Here is an 18,929-nt window from a genome sequence, read left to right on the forward strand (position 1 = left end):
GTAAATAATATCCACAGCATGAGATATCTGCCTCACTGGGTCTGAATTTAGCTTCCCTCTGAGTCAGTGGATTAGCAATACTTTGGACTGTTAATTCAGCTGTTAAGTGATTGTGGTGGGGCTTTGGAAGAGTATTGTTCACCTTTAAAGAACAAAAGCACTCATTCAGGTTGCTGAGGGAGTTTGGGTCAAAATTTCAGGAATATGTGGCACACAGGTAACAATTTGTCACCTTCCAAAAGAGAAATTCTCTATCGTTGGATTACCTAATGGCAGTGTAGGCTGTTCATTATTAGGATAGCTTGGAATATACAACAGCTGCCTAGCGCAGATCCTACGGGGTACATGGGACTCCTTTTCACTTTGACAAGGTGACAAGTTGGAGCACTGGCACATCCTCACAAAAAATCTTCGTTTTTGTTTTATAGTGATGTGCCCTTCTAGTGACACACATACTTTTCTCCATTTTCCTTCAGCAGAGTCTGCATGAAACAGAATTTATCTGTCTGTTCAGAAAATCCTGATAGCTACTTAAAGTAGCTATCTTTTTTTCTGTGGCAACTTGAGTTAGTCCATCTTCACCAGTACCAAGGAAATTCCTCACACCTTCAGACCCCAGAAAATAGATTCATAATATTTTTCACTTCACTGGACATACGACACACCATACAGGAATTTATCATAGCAATGACACATCCTATTACAGAGGTTGACTCTTGAACCAGCTCACTTCCCATTTGTGCTCATATAGCATCTTACTAGCAACTGTAGCAATTGTGATACTAGGCAAGTATTTAGAGGTTTTGGATGTTTTTAGTGACACTTACCATCTGGAAAAAGGTCAAGAGACAACATCAAACAGTCCTTTGGTCCATTATAATAACTGAAAAGTGATTTTCAGACCAGAACTGGTCTATGTGCCGCAGTTTGAGAGTTCCAATTTTTAAAAAAAAAGAACCCAAATGGCAACTGTTATTAAGTATTGTATTACAAAACAGAAGACTGCAAAGAATAAAAAATAGCCATGGTACTAGAGATATCCTGATGGGGTTGGTAGATATGGCAGAAAGAGATGCACTGCACTTTTCTTTACAGGCAACTAGAAGCCAAGCAAGATGTTTTTGGCCTCTAAAATGACTCTAACAACCAATCACTAGCAATTGCACTGTATTTGCAGTTTTTCTGCTACTTATCTCCCTATGACACAAAGCTGATTTTTTGCTTGAAAGTAGCTGCATTCCTCAAGAGAAAGAAAAGACAGTCTGCTACATGAAGATGTAATTACTTTGAGATTATTTGTTAGGATCATTAAAACACGATATTTTTAAAGTGAAGATGGCATGCAAAGAAAGAACATGACTTGGGTACCCCTTATTTCATGTGTTCATGTGCATTGAGGGATAAATTTAGATATAAAAAATTCCAAGTAAAATATGTTCTGCTTTCTCTATCTCCATTCCCTAAAGGACCCACCAATGATATAGCATCCTGATGTAAGGAGGATAAGAATATCCATACTAGGTCAGAGCCAAGAATCAACAAATCCAATACCCTATCTCAAGAAGTGGACAATATTATTCCAGAAGGAGGAAAATTTGTACTTCCGTTCCAGACAGTTCAATGCAGAGTTAAAGCTGGACTCTGGGTTCATTGTGGGTAGGTGAAGGTGCATCAGCTCCTGCAAAGAACAATGGACAATTGTTTTTGGAAATGCAAGAGGAAGCCAAGGAGTTCACGGAAAAACTGGAGCAGAAGAGCATCACCGTGCATGTGGGTTGGTAAACGCATGCTTGGAGCATGCTTTCAGATGCCTACCATTCCAGCAAAGTGCCAACCTGAGGACAAATCCCAGCATCTTCTGGAAATGCTGCTTCTTTGCCAGAGTGACTTACTCTGAAATTAAAAGGAAAGGGCTTACTTGGATGGAAGTTTGAGTGGTTGAGAATGAAATTTGACTGAGGACATCTACATGATGTTTCCAGTCTCTGGTGCGGCAAATCAATACACCCCTGCTCAATCCTTACAAAGAAAAGAAGTAGAGAGTATGAAATGCTGAGGGAAGAGTGCCAGAACAGGATAAGCACCACAACTGAAGTCTAAATATTCTTCTAGACTTAAGCACTCAACTGCTTGCACATTTCCTAAGCTAATTTTTATGTCTGCTAGTCTTCAATGGATTTTTTTGTCCATAAATTTGGGAACTTAGGTCTAGGGAATGGAAGAGGTAGTTAGGACTTAAAGTTTTCAGAAGCAGAAATTTCACTCTGTTCTTTTAAAAAATTAGAGCTAAAAGGGAATTAACAGGAGAAAGACAAAAGGCACAAATAATTTGGAACAGTATAAATACAGTTATATGGCCCTTTTTTTCTAAAGATTTCAAAGCTCTGTTCAAAGGAAAGTTATTATTGTTCCCAGTGTACACACAGGCATAATTGAGCCCAGAAATATACAGATAGTGACCAGAAGTCATGTAGCTATCGCATAATAGAACTGGACATTTATTTCAAAACTCAACAAGCGGGATTTTTTATCTTAATAATAAAGCTGCTAAACAAAAATCCCAATATTTCAAAGCTTATGTGGACAGTGGGGAAGCCAGGAATGCTTCCCGGATCTGCCTGGGTCTAGCTCAATCCAAAAGTCAAACAGACACCATCACCATTTCATGCTTTCCTGGTTTTCATGCAAAGTAAATCCAGACATAGGAAGCAGACACTGTGTTCTCTATCAGACCCAAGCCTGGACTTGAGACCAAGGCTGAGGAGTTTTTACTGGTTTGCAGTATAGGCACAGCTACAGGGAGCAAAACTAGTTTCAAATTCTCAGCAGTAAATATTCATGGCCAAAAAAATAGGACAGCAGGGTAAACACTGAAATTGGTTGGCTGCAAAGATTTAATTGCAGTATTTTTAAATTAAATACTTCTTTGAAAACTCATAAAGTAGTCCAGAATAAAATTTTTAACCCTTGTTATTTAAAATTTTCTATTTCTAGTCTTCCAAGAAGACTGACCCAAATTTGTAAAAAAAGACAGCTCGAAGTAAAACACCAATTTTTTTTTTAATTTTTTCTATGGTTTGGCTTTAACTACTACAAAACTGTTTTGAAAGATCTGCTTGAGATTTTTTCCAGTGCTTGGGTTTGATCACCGAATCAAAAAACTCCACCTGATTGTTTGCCTAGTTATGTTAATGATTCCCAGCCCAATGAGCTAACCTCCAAATCGCACAACCTCTTCATTAGTTTCTCAGAATGCTGCAAGACCTTTAATTCTTTTACCTCTGAATGATTCTTTTAGCAGAACTTGAAAGAAAGACTTTTTATCTCAAATATGAACAAAATTTTAATTATTTTCTCAAGTACTTCCCTGTGCCATATACATTACAGGAAATATCAGCAGGAAATCAATTTGACAGACACTAATGTTGCATGTTCATCAGTTCACCAAATTACAACAGCCATGTTATCACAATGGGCATGAATGGTTCTGGCCCTGCAGTAAACCAAGGACACCTAATGTGGTCTAATTAGGACAGCAGTACACAGAAGTAATACAGTCTTAAATGAGGGTTAGGGTGTCTTTCAGCCAGTCAGTTAAGAGGTTTTCTTTGTTGATGGGCTTTCACACACTTTCCTATGTCTTTATGGTTTCTAATATTTTTAAGAAAGGCACAAACATATCAGGTTATCTAAAAAACATCATGGATAAAAATCCTGTTGTTGTTTTGTGGTTTTGTCTTCGTTTTTCTAGCTGCTTATAAGTGGCATTTTTAAGCACTACATTTAAATTTCATGTTTACCTTATGCCAAAACATTTCCTGAGACCTGGAAATACTGTTTCCTTTTGCTGTGCAAGATGAAGCAAAATGTAAAAAGTTTTTGTTTTGTCTCCCCCTCGAAGTGTTCTTCTAGAGGTAATCTATAAAAAATGCCATCAATGAGGACCAAAGTGCACAGTAGTTGGTATTGGTGATAAAGATTACTTTTTAAAAAACAGAAGGTATAAGATACACCATTACTTCAGGAACTTTTAGAGCAAGGAAGCAGAAATGAGCTTTCAGAATATAAGGTGTTTTGGTGTGTGTTTTTTTATTCCTGCTGAACAGTAATTGTACATTTCCCTTTTCATCCTCTCTCTCTCTTTATTTCATTTTTTAATACTGCTTTATAGACAGGACTTTAGAAAGTTTTCTCAACTTTTGATTAATTTAATCTAACGTGCAGATGACTGGCATCTCAGGCATTTCTGCAGTACTGAAACTCTTTCAAAATTCCATCCACACGCATCCTCACAATGATAAAACAGAAATTCTATAAAAGTATGAAGAAAGGGACAAAACTAAACCTTTAGCTTCATATGGGATATTATTTCTTGTTGTTTTTGCTACAAAGCTGTAATTGGCCTAGTGAGATCTGATAAATGTCTTATTATAAACTTGAACATCAACTGATGGTGAAAAAAAAAATATGATGGAACTTGTGACTGAAGGAAAAGTAAAAGGGTATAAATGACTGGCAGTTCCCATTTCTTTACAAGTGTTACATTTCAGTCCCCTGCCACTACCACATGTTTCCTGTTCACAGATAATTTGTACAACATATTTTATCATTCAGTTTTAGACATAGTTGAAAGGCTTTTGCCTAAGGCTTGGAACACTTTGAAAATTGTATACCATTTGCAAGGCTTTCTTCTGCTTCGCTGTGCAATTAGGTGACTGCCTTTCTGTAGACACTGGATTTATCATATGTGGAATTGGTTTTTTTCACCAAGGTGAACTGGGAACAAAAATGCAAGTATTTTTTCAGTAACCCACAGACAAGGGATTAGTGTGCTGGCACAAAGCTTGAAGGCTGCCTGTCAGTCCCAAACTGGACGCCGTTCCCTCACAGAAGGAGTATTGTAAGCCACAAAGTTTCATACATAAATACTCTGCCACCCGCTCTTACACACCCTGTCTATATGTGATTTAAACTTCTAAGGTGCAACAAGAGCATCCGACCAAAATAATATTTTTTTCTCTAATTTTCTAATCCAACTATTTATGGCACTGTTGATTATTTTCTTCCCTTCCTTCAACCCCCCCTCCTCCCCCTCACTCACTTTTCTCCCCCACCCCTCCCCAGCTCGGTCTCCACTAAACTTTGCTCTCGTCTGAAGTGTGAAGATACTGATGTGCTAAGAGCTTCCCCTGCTGGAAGTTCCTAGCAAGAGGTGCTGTAGTCAAGTAGGGATGGATCTGGGACTAGCTCCCAGTTCAGCTAATTTATGTGCTCAGTTCCTGTCAAGCAGAGAGTACATAATGTGACTTGAGATGCTGATTAAATTTCATGTGTATTTCTATGTTCTAAATAAACCAAATTTTAAAGTCAGATTTGAGCAATGGTAGTTTATAACTCTCATTACAGCAGTTTGCATTTTTCCACTGAATTCTGTGAGGAAAAAGGAGATAAATTCAGGCCTTTTGTATAATGTATCTACGTGCTTTTACAAGGTCATCTTCCCTTCCAGTAGAGGATCTGGAGGATTCCTTAACAAGTAAACCTTATCTATTTAAATCATGTCATTGTTTAATGCGAATCAAATTGTGAATTAATTCTTTGCTTTTGGTTGCAGACCAAACTTGTGGAAACTGTGAGAGTGTAAGTGCGTAAGCGAGCCGCAAGGAACACTTGTATCATATAGCATAATTCCATTGGAAGAAAGGTGTATTTCTTCAGACTACATGTCTTTCTTAGGCAGTGACTGCCTAAGTGCCGCTTCTGAAAGCTTCTAAAAAGCTGCATTTTTGAAATCAAAACTAAGAGAATTTCAATCTAATTTTTTAGATATCCATCTTAGAAATACCTTGCTGCAAATACCTTAGCTGTTTTTTTGAGTGCAAGGCACAATATTATTACTTAAATAGTGTAAATGCACTATATATACCTCTGATAGACTGTGCTGGAAACATGGCCACTGTTTGCACAGTGTGACTGAGCAGGCAGGATTGTCTTGACCACTCTGTAAGGTCTCTCTGCCTTTGCATAGGCCAGGGATGTGACTTTGGCATATATTGTTTCCTTGGTCACACCCATCTCTGTTGATTTTGTCTGGTTAGATTATAAAGGTTTTCTGGGGCACAGATTGACTCAGTGGTTTGAAAGCTCCTCAGTGTTCTGAAGCAGGTGGCACAATGGATGGATTAGTGTGGTATTTCCCCTGTGATGGTACACCCCAACCTGCAGGGCTTTGAAGTGAGATTGCAGCAGTCTAAGAGGTTACTTAGAAGTCTTCACTCTGCCAAAGCACCTCTACTCCTACCTGAATTACCAGGCTCACCTGGGGATGTATTTTGTATCCTACTGAATCATAGGTATTTGGGGCAGTATAAGAGAAACCTTGTTCTGTCTAGCTGTAGCCTAGGGAGAACTGAGTCACAGCAGAGCTGCCTAAGTGTGTTTGAATCAGCAAATATTTGGAGAGCTCCAGAACTCCCACCATCTGTACACATGCAGATACACAAGTAGATGGAAAGCTTCCAAAGGAAGTTCCCTTTCAATCCCCATAAAATGCCCTAGACCCAGCCAGCAACTTGAGCAAAAGGAACAGAGGATTTCCTTTAAATTCTCTACCTTGCTTAATTTAATCTGCTGCCTGGTAGAAGACTCAAAAAGGTTACCAAAAAAAAAAAAAAGGCACTGGGTCATGGGATTTCCCAATCCAAATGTAATGATAAACCCAGACTGACTCCCTTCTTTCTGTGCTATCCATTGTGCTTTGTCCCAAATGGGAAATATGGTTTGCCAACACAGAGGCAGCATACACTGTAAACAATGACAAGAATAAAGCTAAATATTATGCATACTCATTGCATGCAATCCTAAACACAAACATCCCCACTGAGGAAAACAGAAAAGAAGATCTATTTTTTTTTCAACTGAGGAACTGCTGGGTCTTTTTAACCCTTTATTTTCTCAGTTGTGCAATTTGCAATAACATACAACAATATTTCAGTACATATGTTATGAGCAAGTACTCTTTAGCTAGAGTTTTTTTTCTTTAGTACAGCTAAGCTGCATGATAATTTCATTAACTAGTTTCTTAGTGCAGTTCACCATAATGACTGATTTCAAGTTTCCAGAAGGCAATGGTACAATGCCTCAGTATGTGCACTTGAGCTTTTCTATAAGTTCTAATTTTTTAATCAATTCGTCTCACATGGGTTTCATTTCTTTTATTTATTGATGGACTAAGGATATGTTCATGTTCTACTTTAGAGTGCCAAGAAGTCTGTTTTTTAATGTGAATTCTGAACAAACAATGCAGGAAAGAAACACATGTTCTCCATGCAGAACACCTTTTATTTTATCCAAATGCTTAATGTTGTGACATAGGACATATTTCCAAACTATTATGGTCTCATTTGCATGCCTACTTGTGAAATTTATTTAAGATGGAAATTATTGTTTTCTTGTAAACATCAGATCTCCATCCTGAAGAGTAAACCAAAAAAGTCTATTAAGTCTATTAACCTAATAGGGCTAATTTCCCGGAGGGTAATAAAGCCGTAACCATAACCCTGAGGAAGCCAGCTCAATCTGACTCACAAATTTCATGAAACTGTAGCTCCCAAGTTGCAGTGTAACAAGGTAAGCCATGATACTTCATTCCAGAGACAAAAAATGTTACTTATTTCTGAAGCGATGTCTTGGCCTGTGACTTATAATGAAATGCACTCTGGGTTAGATTGCCTGATAATAAAAATCAATTCTGTGGTATGCATTTTTTATTCATTATGCCCTGTTTTCCTCTCATTTGAATAGCAAAATATGAAAAATTTCATTTTTATAGAAGTGTTGTCCTTGATCATTTTCTTGGTATGAAGCCTCTGCCTTCAACAGTGTGAACAGTACTAACATTCAGCAGCTGGCATCTGTTGTTCCTGTTTTTTTCTGGATACTAAGCAGCACAGAGTATATGAGGAAATCCTCATCAACTTATTTGTTAAAATGAGTGGGCATACATACTCAGAACTCTGGTTATTTAAAATATTAAGTCTGTGAATAAAACGCAGTGTATCTAAATTCTCCATGCATGACAGAGTACTCATGTTTTGCAATTGAGTGCTTGTATGATTATTTACATTTGCTTGAAACGTTCACATATTAATTATTAAATGAGATTCTAGCTTGCTGATGCATGAATATTTGCAGATAAAAACTATGATTTCAGCTATTGGTTTATTATCATTAATGCATAGCTATTAATACCATATTATCAGACGGATAGTCTTTGATCACAATTGATATGACACAATAACAGGTTGTAAAATAAGTAATAAGAATGTAGAGCCAAGACAAAACCCTAAATACTCCATTCAGAGCAGGATTATAAATACCTGACAGACACACCATTTCTTAATATGTGCATGGATGACGTTCTCAGTCTGGGACTTGGCTGCAAGTTAGAGAATAGCCTCGAACATATAAAAGAGGAATGAAGGCTAAGCCAGAAATTATATAAATAAGTGCTTTAGCAGAAGCACAGAATGTTATTTGAACATGTGTTCTACCTGACCACAAATCATCAGTGGCAGCAAACAGCACTTTACAATGGATGAGGATCAAGCATCACAGGCCTGCCTCAGAGCTATGAACTTACATGTGATAGGTCTACTGCACCTCCAAAAAGCAAGCCTGGAGCTTGTATTTTACATAGGTTTCGTAGAGGCAAAATGTTACCCATCATCAACTGGGGAGTTTTCTTTTGTGTGCCTGTGCTACTATGACTATTTTGGATCCTGGCCTGTACTGATCACACTGAGAGACATTTAGGGATTAAATATTACTCAAATTCCAGTTTTCGTTTACAGAAACAACAGAGCTGTCATGAGAACAGTCCCATGTCCAGAATGCAGCATTGGTTTAGTCCCCACAAGCACGAGATCTGAAGCAGCCAAACACCCTGCAGAGAGGAAGGTAAGTTCTCTCTAATTGGACCTGCTGCTCTGCAATCTCCCTAGCTCAGAGCTGCTCTCCTCTGACTTGTCCAAGATGGGCTTTGTCCTAATGAAAAATCAACTAAATATTCAGATATGGTTTTTCATGAGACTGAATTGTTGCTTTCTAGCCAACCCCACTGGAGCATATTAAAATGTTTCTGTGTGGGCTGAAATTTTCCATTGCTGAGGTCAAAACAGTGTTTATGCTATTTTCCCATCTACATCCTTCAGTGTTAGAATGAGCTGGTTTTAATTCACAATAATGCATTAGCTAATTACTCTAGGAGAAACGCTGGTTTAAAGCTGTCAGAAGTAGCGCCTACACTGTCTCCCACTGACATATGCGAACACATGAGCGAGGTAAGAAACAACTGCATCTTCAGTCACTGGGGTAACCCTCAGCTGCTCCTGGACTAACACACCTGAGGAAATTCAGATTAATCCATGTCAATCAGAAAATGACAGCAGCCTCCCTTTCTGGGGGGGTTTAATTGAGTTAGGTAGGCATAGTTTGGCATTTTAAACATCTTTCTAGAATATGTGTTTTGTGCCATCTTTGAACATGAGGAAATCCAGTTTTCCCTCATATAAAACATTTTTTCAGTCTTCAAAATAATCCTATACCTTAAATGTTTCAGATTTGACATGGAAATCTGGCATGAAAATAGCCTTTTTGGAGAAGCAGGACATAATCTTTTTCTGGATAAATTGATTTTCTGTAAGCAAGTTGGAGACTGGGAACTTGCAGCAGGTATTTTTTTCCCACTAAGTTGAAGTATACCATGGTTAAACAATGTACAGGCATACAATTGATTTCGGTAAAATTAAAAAGATCCTTAAACATTGCATAAGTTTTGCATTCTTTAAGAGCAATGTTTGCTCTTTCATATGTGCCAGGAATAGCCTGTGAAAATAATTTATATCCAGACTGATCAGGGTTTTGTATTCAGAGTATACTTTTTTTTATAGCTTCAATATGCACTCTGTGTCTAAAAATGAATTTTACAATTGTATACAGGACTTTTCATCATAGTGGAAGCTAACATGACACTAAAATGCATTGGAGGCATGCCCAGCAAGTGTGCACAACAAAGCAGTTCTTCAAAGCTGGTGGGATGAAGGATATGTGTTTCCTGAAAAACTACTAAAATACATATTCTAGGATAAAGCCACTTAGGCCGCTTAATTGACATAGTGAAATTAAGTAATGTACCAGAAACTGGTATGTCTCTACATAACATGATTGTCCCCTGAGAGACATCTCTAGAGCTTAGACTAGATGCCGACTAAGACCAGTCAGAAATGAGTTTTCCTATGGATTTGTGTGTTTTGCCCCTTTAAAGCTCTGTCTTGAATAACCCAGTTTTCCCTCACAGTCTTTCCAACACCAGACAAGACATAACAAAGCTGTTAGACAGTATATCATTGCTGATCAGCTGCAAGCTGCTGCTGCCAAATGGGATGTATGAACGGAACTCTACCTGTCTTACAGGGGGTTAAAGATGCTCTTTTATTCAGCTACCAATATTTATAAAAATATTAAGTATTTCAATGACTTTGAGACATCATCTTCTTTTGAATTTGTTTGGTTAAAAAACCTTGTTGAATTCAACAGGTCCAAAAATCATTAGAGGGAAGTGGGTGGTATGCAGATAAAAAAGGCAGCACAGCTGCACAAAACATGGGGAAAAGTGGAAAATATTTTATGGATATCCACACACAAAAAATCAGCAGCCCAGAATGTGCTAGCTAGTCAATGTCTAAACTGACTGCTTCTCTGCCTTCTGAGTGGAGTCTGAGTTATTGCTTAAATATCTGCAATTGTTTTGAAATCCAAATAACACAGATATCGCCTTTTTCTCTGTGTGTTTCATATTACAAATATTCTGCTGACCAGGTTAGTATATTGGATCATCTGGTTCCTAAAAGGTAATAGAAGTCAATTTGGTCCCACTTCGCTTAGCTAGAAATGGTCTGTACCTAAAGTAGGCCAACACATGGGACAAATTCAAATTCTGGGGTAGAGACTAGGGTTATGGGTAAGATTGAAGACAGTCTTCATTCCTTGCTTTCATTTGCTGCCATAATCCTGGGAGGTTTTTTCCTACTGAGCCATGGAAATGCACGAAATGTACAAAATATATGGTAGACAGGTCATAGCTTTGTGTTGGAAAGCAACAAGCCAGCTGTAAGCCATTACTCCACATGGTTCACAGCAGCTGCCTCTCTGCTACAAAGCAGGTTGGGACCAGACCTACGATCATCCACACTGCTTAATTGCTAATATGCTCCTCGGCACATTTTGAGGCACATGCCCACTAGTCTGCCAGGCACTGTTCAGGGAACAGGTTGGAGCAAGGACAGTCTCCAGGTGACAGTAGGGGAAAGGCAGGGAGAACAGAAATGGCACATGTAGACATGACTGTGTCATCTACTTGGTCTCAGAAAACAGCCTCTGATCACGTTATTACTTAGTACAGACTTCGATCCTAGAGCCATACCTGCTACTACCTTAGGTACTAAAAGCATGCTAACCACATTAAGGTGGTCATTATCCTTGGGCCAGTTGGCTGAGTTTTCAGGAAAGTCTGTATCTGAGGTGTAATGCTATTCAGTAAAATAAGAAAAAAAAAAGTGTGGTTTTATTTTGTATCATACTTAAAAACTGATCAGGGGCATTGTGATACGATGGAAATATTTTTCGATGGTCCTGTCCAGAACCAGGTATGAATACCTCCACCACAGAAAGCCATTCTCACACTGGTTGACCTGCCCGCTGCCATCAGCAGAAGCAGAACCCTGATGGTGCCCATTTGTGCAGCCACACTTCCATGCTATCAAGCAGACAGGGAAATGGAATAGGAGCAGCTTTGAACAGTGTCTGTGCTTCCCTCAAGGCGAAGAAAATGCTCATCTGTCTGGATCTACCACAGTTACTGCTGCTTTGCTCCAGTGAATGGGTACAAAGACCAAAGAGTGAAAGTCAGTGCAAGACTGTCCTGTTAGGCAAATACACAAGATAATTAAATTAAGAATACATGTGCAGTCTTAATTTTAGCATTCAGAAAGATCAACATTTTCTAACTATGAAGCTTATAATTTTAAACAAGTGGATTTCTAATACCATATCTCTGTATATATGCATATATCTACTCTTGGTCTGCTGGAAAATTTTTCTCTGAAGATATTTTTAACAAGATACAGATTTTCTACTGATTGCACAGGCTATTGACAAGAAAACCAGAAACAGATAACAGGAAAAAAAAAAAAAGAGAAATTGTTAAACTTTTAATAGAAATGCTTATATTTGCTTCATTCACTTGCTAATTGTGGTGTGATAATTTTTAATTTTTCCCCAAAGAAGGGGCATCCCTCTGCCATCTATCCTTTTTTATTAATCTTGTTATCATTGAAATATATGACTTACCTCCCTTTTATTCTGGAAGGGAAAAATAACCAAACAAGCAAAAACAAAACAAAACAAAACAAAACAAAGAAAAACAAAACAAAAAACAAAACAAACAAGCAAACAAAAAAAAAAAAAAAAGGCAAAAACCAAAGCAGCATGGAAAACACAGCAATAAGATTTTTGGTATTTTTTTGGTATTTCCCATGTAAGCTAAATTACTTCTTCAATCAGCCAAAATATGCATTTAGGAACATGCTGATGCTTTTCAAATTGTAGTAGATAGAGGTACTTAATCACCAGTTTAAGTAGAAAACGGGTACCAAGGGAATTTTCCATGGGGTGATTTAGCTGTATGCAAATCTCTTGTGTACTGAAGTATTGCAGTGCTCAGGAGCTGAACACTGTAGAGCTTGTCAAGGGATTAGGTAACAATGAAGATTTAAGAGCCAGGACAAAGCTAGATGTAGGCTGGGAGTAATATCCTGGTCAATATATCCTCTGGTGTAGACAGCTAGATAAACATGTAGATAAAACTTACTACAGCAATGTTCAAGCAAAATGCACCACAGGCAAAGATTTGAAGAGAAACTCCCACAAGACATTGACAGCTTTTTCCCTTTTCCATCCTTTTTACTGAATATTATTGTAATAATATTACTGAATATTATTTGAAGCATCATGGCAAAACCTCATGACTGAGCCCATTGTGGACCCAAACCTTCAGGGGATGCAATTTGTAATATTTCTCACCACTAACACAAATTCCACAGAGCTTGTGGTGCATGCTAGTTAGTAGATAATTTATATGTGTGAACTAAAAGCAGTACTGCTGTAAAGTATATGCATAAGGAATTTTTTTATAAATAAATTAAAGGTGTAAATAAATTGGAGGTTCATGTGTTCATAGAGTCAGTATTCTGCATCATAAAAAGGTCTACATTAAGATACAGCCTGCCATCCTCCAAGTGTATGCATCAATTTCTATAATGTTCATAAATAGCTCAGTTACTACCTGTAAAGTAGCTAAAGCAAAACTGAGACAAGCATCCAGGACGGAAGAAAACAATTCATCGTCTTACCCCCAGCCTGGGAATGGGTGGCTTTTGGTGCAGGAAGGTTCCCCTGAGCCACCTTAGACAGATGAGAGGCCAATATAGGGACAGGTCAGCCAGCATGGAAATTAAAACAGAGCAAAAGTGGATTATAGTTCAGTGGAAAAAAGAGCTGTAACTACACTTTGGAAAAAATTACAGCTGGTCTCACAGTTTTACCTTCATGCAAAGCCAAAATACTAAGAACTTCACATAGGACAAAAAAGTCATACCCCAGCTATCTGTATTGAACAGTGAGAAATGTTGATCCTGAAGTGCACAAGAAAAAAAATCAAAGCAGTGATCCTCCTTAGGTTTTGTACCACATGTTGAGCTTTGTGTGCGTCACTGGGTGTGGAAACTGACTCCCCAAGTCAATGGCTCAAATACAAGTATTTCAGTCCTCTGCCTTGGTTTGTCATCTTAAAAGCAATGAGACGAGATAATAATTTTTTTTTCTTTCCTTTATCCTTCACATGTATTCTTTGTGGATTGTAAGCCTCTGGGAATGTCTTTACCATATCGCATACACTCTCCTAATTAGATGCCTATGTAACACACAGGAATAATGTCAATTAATATCAACATTGCAGTTCATTAGATTTTTTGAGTTCTGGCCCATTGATTGATAGCAAAGAGTTTCTTTAAGAATGTAAAGTCAAAGTTGTCTTTGGTTTTTTGGGTTTTTGGTTGTTTCATTTGGGGGATTTCTGCAATGCAGACTGAGGGAAGACTTAGATTTTTCTGGCTCTTACTCTGAGCTGAAAGTGCCTACGACTGGGATGGGAGCCCAAGGTATAAGTGTTACGGAGAATTAGGATACCCTGATACAGGCTCAGTGTAGTGTTTTTATGTACATGTGGCTTTTGGAATAGGAATTCTCAGTCTTCTGCCAAGTACAAGGCCTATGCTTTCTCAAAAGCCCTCTTGTAAATTGTATCTTTAAGTAGGTCTTGAAATGTTTGAGACTTGAGTTGGTTGGAACAGAATCTGTCTCCACCAAATGAACACCAAGACCCTTAGTGATGACAGAACTTTTAATATAGGTGGGCAAATAAAGGAAGGCCCACTTTGTCCCAGACAAGGTATGCTAGGGAGGGTGGACTGCCAGAACAGCAAAGCAGAAGTCATGGTGGTGTTGGTGCCATGAACTACAGGAGTACAAAAAATGGCACAGCACAGTTTGCACAGAGAATCAAAACGAACTTTGTGCTTGAGGAAAGATATGTCCCTAAGCAGTGTGACATGGTGACACCTCTCACCTGAGTGTTACATCTCATGGGCTTTAAAGATCCATGAATGTCAATCAACTATGAAGGATTCTTCATGAGTGGAGGACACATGATTACTTTTTATGTGCAAGATATTCTAATTATTCTGTAGACATTCATTTCAGGTTACAGAATTTTTATCGAAAACCATTTAATTTTCAGTGGTTGTCACTTGAGTGGACAAAGTAGAGTAGCACAGGAAAATTACTTAGCACAGGTTCAGATCCTCCATCATTTGCATACACATGTATAATATAATTTTTGTCTTCTGCTTATACATAATGGCAGTAAAACTGCTAATATGCATTGAATACAGTGTGTTGCTAGTGTCAGATCATTAATAACAGTATGAAAAAATATATAATTTTTCATTATACCTGAGTACATTTTCTGGATAAAATGTACAAAATGTATATTTATGTACAAGTGTGTGACACGATATTGTTATAACTGCACATCCTGAACTTCCCTGGGCAATAACCAAAGTATCCACCATTATTGTAGTAAAGAGCAGAAACACAAACACACAAAAAAATATTCCAAAACCTTAAGGAAAGGATGTATATTCATATGTTTCAGGGCATAAAAGAGTTTGTGGATTAGGAGGAAATTTCCCCTGTGGACAAGCAGTCTCTGTAACAACCTACTGCAGAGCTTCCAGCATGCTCATCTGAAGATAGCCAATTTAATAAACACTTTACTTAAGAAGGTGGTCAGCTTATCTGATCCAGCATATCCTCTGTGTACTGACATGAAAAATGAGAGCCTCTTATATTATGCCTACCATGAGCAGTTTTGTCTGCTATAACTCTGTTCTTGATACTTTTCCAAATGTAAATTAAACCAACTTGTGGATAAGGTTTCCTTGTCTATATACCTTCTCCTCTTCCTACTCCTATCCCCACTGCAGAAGAATGTAAATTGACATCTCCTTACACTGCAGGCATATAGCATGTCTGGGAAATAATACCTGTAGCTCAGCAGAGTGTTGGCTGCACCACAGGAACAGAAAAAAGTGACCAGAGGTAAGACTCTGCTGAGTTTCCCCCCTAGCACTGGGTGACTCACTTGAGGCTCCACTTCACCTGTCTGATGTTTGCAGTCATTTTCCATGAGAAGGTGTCTTTAATTAAAACTCACTACATACTCCCATCAGAGGGGCACAACATTTCAGAGGATTGAGGCAGAACTACAGGTCTACTGAAGCAGGAGAGGGCAAGCTGTGTTTTTCCAGTGTCTATGCAAATTGGGGGGTTTTAAGCATGGGAGCTGTATGCTGAAGTCCCCAACAGTACTATATGTGGATGTGGTCCACTTAGGCTGTGACACACATCTTACACTTCTTCCCTCCACCCAAGACCCAGGCAGGGAACACAACAGGAAGCCATACCCCAGACTTAAGGGGAGGGTGCCAGCTACAAAATATGGGTATCCAGTCTTCCTCCTTAGGGTTCTCCACTGGGACAGTGGTTCTGCTCCTGAAAAGGGGTAGAGGAATGTGAGGGCTTGGGAACCAGCATTACTACAGGCATTTATTTCTGTATTTATTGCTTTGATTTTGGGCATCTCAGTGTGAAGTCAGTGAAAGCTGCAGGAATTCAGTATGTTGGAAAATCAGACCCAGCTTGTCTTAAATTGACTATCCAGGGCAAAATACTTCTCTGGAAGAATTTTAGTCTAGTTCAGTAGATACAGTTGCTTGCCAACTTTTTTACTTAAAGGTATAACAGCCTTCAGGTTGTTATATAGGTATAAAAGCCTATAACTTTCTCTTCATAATGATTTTGGTACATCTATTGTTTTCTATGAAAATGAAATATTGTCTTTTATATTGATGGTTAGTAAGCTGCATTTCAAATTTTTTTGGTTTATTTGCACGAAGGTAGTATAAATCACCTGCCCTGAGATTTTCCCACTGTGCTCCACAGAAGCATAGTCAGTAAGACTGTGGGGAGGGTTACACTTGTCAGTGAGGCTCGTGCTTGGACAGCCCAAAGTCACCTGGTCTTAAACACCCAGGAACCTTGATTATAGCCTATCCCTGGAGCCTACAGTAAGATATAGGCTCCCACCACGACATCCAGCCAGCCAGAAGTACCTCTGGGTACAGGGTCATTTCCATGGCAGGATTAATTTTTGGACACTGATGGAAGTCTTCAGAGCTGTTAGTTCAAATAAGTTTGGAAACTCCTGGATTACAGGACAACTCACAGTTTAGCAAGCTGTTGCCTGATGATTTTTCAGAAAAAAAATTAGAGAAAAAAGGAGAGCAAAATAAAACCATATGAACTTATGCTAAAATGGTCCTCTGACTCAGGGCATTTCAGTTTTAACTCGGAGAGGAGATTGTGGGAATTTAGAATTTTCACAAAGCAAATCCAAACCCAAGTGTCTTAAATTGACCACCCAAAGTCAGAAAGCTGCTTCTAACATGTTTTTCTTTTATTTAGTGTATGAATTATTAAACTGCTGTGAATTACCCATTCAACTTCAGGCTTCTAAACTGAGTCTGAAAGACTGTATATTCTACAGAATGCAGAAAATTAAGATTGTGCAGATGGAAAATACTTCTCTGATGCAGTCTTCTAAGATGTCTTACAAATACTGAGCATCAGCTCCTGTGCAGAATGCAGCTGGGTGTCATTCAAGCAGTTCTTTGAGGGATATTACAGGACGATGTTATATGCATGGAGATGGGAGTATCTGAGGCTTCCTTCAAGAAGCAGTAATCTCAGGAAGTGATGCTCACAGGAAGGTGTGCTGCTCCTTTCAGAGGTGATATTAATGCTTGCTAATTCCTTCAGTGCTACTGCCTAAGCATTTTATTATTGCTTTCCCCATTCCCAAGAACTGTGGAGGCTGACATGCATTTATGCTGGGACTACTAATACACAGCTTTACAACACACCACTAAGATCCTCAGGAGCCTTCCTCCAAAATACGCACAGATATTCTCTTCATGACCAACGTTTGCTGAATCTGTTGTTAATTAAGAGCCATTAATTCAGTAATCCACCAAAAATCAGAATTCTAAGTGGCTTTCTGTATTGGCTCTTAAGTATTTCTCTGAAACTTCATCACATGAGAGTTTTCAATCTCAGCAAGCTCCTCCAGGTCAGTAAGTGAAAGACAATAACAAAGCAAAGCAAAACATGTAACAAATTCAATGAGCATCTATTATCAGCCTGATTACACACTGCACCACACAGAATCATAGTGATTTCAGTGAAGCTCCATATGGCATAAGGGTCTCCTCATGGAATATCTCCTCCCTTCACCCCTTCCCATTCTGTATAGAGCAGCATAAAACAAAGGCCTGCCTTTTTTGCATATTTGCAATGTTGTAGTTGTTGATAGGTTTGTACAATGATTCAAATTACAATAGCTAAGAAAATATTTCCAAGTGCCATCTCAAGCCTACCTTGGTTTTTCTCACTTTGGTCACTCAAGCAATCTTCTCTGTCCAGTCACCTTTCTAATAATCATTTCGATGCATTCCAGTTGCCACAGCATTAGGTATAAATGCCTAAATTCATACTATTCAGTTCCATTCAGGCATAATTTCATGGGAGGACTCGGTTTGCAATATAAAGTGAAAAAACTCAAATGTCAGAAACTTCATATTGATACTTTGATCAGAAGCAACATGAGACTGAAAGTTTTTGAACAACAAACCATTTGAGAGTGTGTAACATGCTTGTGAAAATATTCATAGCATAATTAGATAAATAACAGATCCAGTGTCTATTTTTACTTTCCCTTGATGAGAAGCTTTGCAGGAGAGACTGCTGGTAGTTAATTCTCCCTAACAACAATCTGTGTAATCACAAACCCCAATTAGCTGTGCCTGTTCTATGCTATACAAACTATTTCCTTAGCGCTTCACATCACTACTTTGTAATTAGCTTTCATCTACATGAGCTTTGACTAAAAAAATATAAAAGAGTGTAAGTGATTGTACTGCCACTCAGTATTCTGCGAAATAATCGCTAGCGATTTCAATCAGATTAATTTTATCACCCATATTAAGGAAAATTACCTCCCTCTTCACTCTCTACAGCTGAGGGCTATTTCATTTCCTGAGATGTTCATAAAAGCATAATATAAAGCAATCTGTAATTGTAAATATCCTTCCCTAATAACTTTGAGATATTTCCTTAATACATCTTTACATTTG

The 18,929-nt window shown here is 38.3% G+C and overlaps 1 long non-coding RNA gene across 1 annotated transcript; it reads right to left on the bottom strand.

The window, feature by feature from the left end:
- Window positions 1-1,112: 1,112 nt before the first annotated feature.
- LOC108499059 lies at window positions 1,113-18,460 on the bottom strand. The gene is made up of 4 exons (XR_001875399.1): window positions 18,174-18,460; window positions 16,143-16,230; window positions 1,836-1,893; window positions 1,113-1,678 (listed from the first exon to the last, which is right to left on the bottom strand). It is a non-coding gene; the product is annotated as an uncharacterized LOC108499059 (long non-coding RNA).
- Between the last annotated feature and the right edge of the window lie 469 nt (window positions 18,461-18,929).

The sequence above is a fragment of the Lepidothrix coronata genome, unplaced genomic scaffold (assembly GCF_001604755.1).
Source record: "Lepidothrix coronata isolate B3197 unplaced genomic scaffold, Lepidothrix_coronata-1.0 Scaffold68, whole genome shotgun sequence".
In the NCBI taxonomy this organism is placed as follows: domain Eukaryota; kingdom Metazoa; phylum Chordata; class Aves; order Passeriformes; family Pipridae; genus Lepidothrix; species Lepidothrix coronata.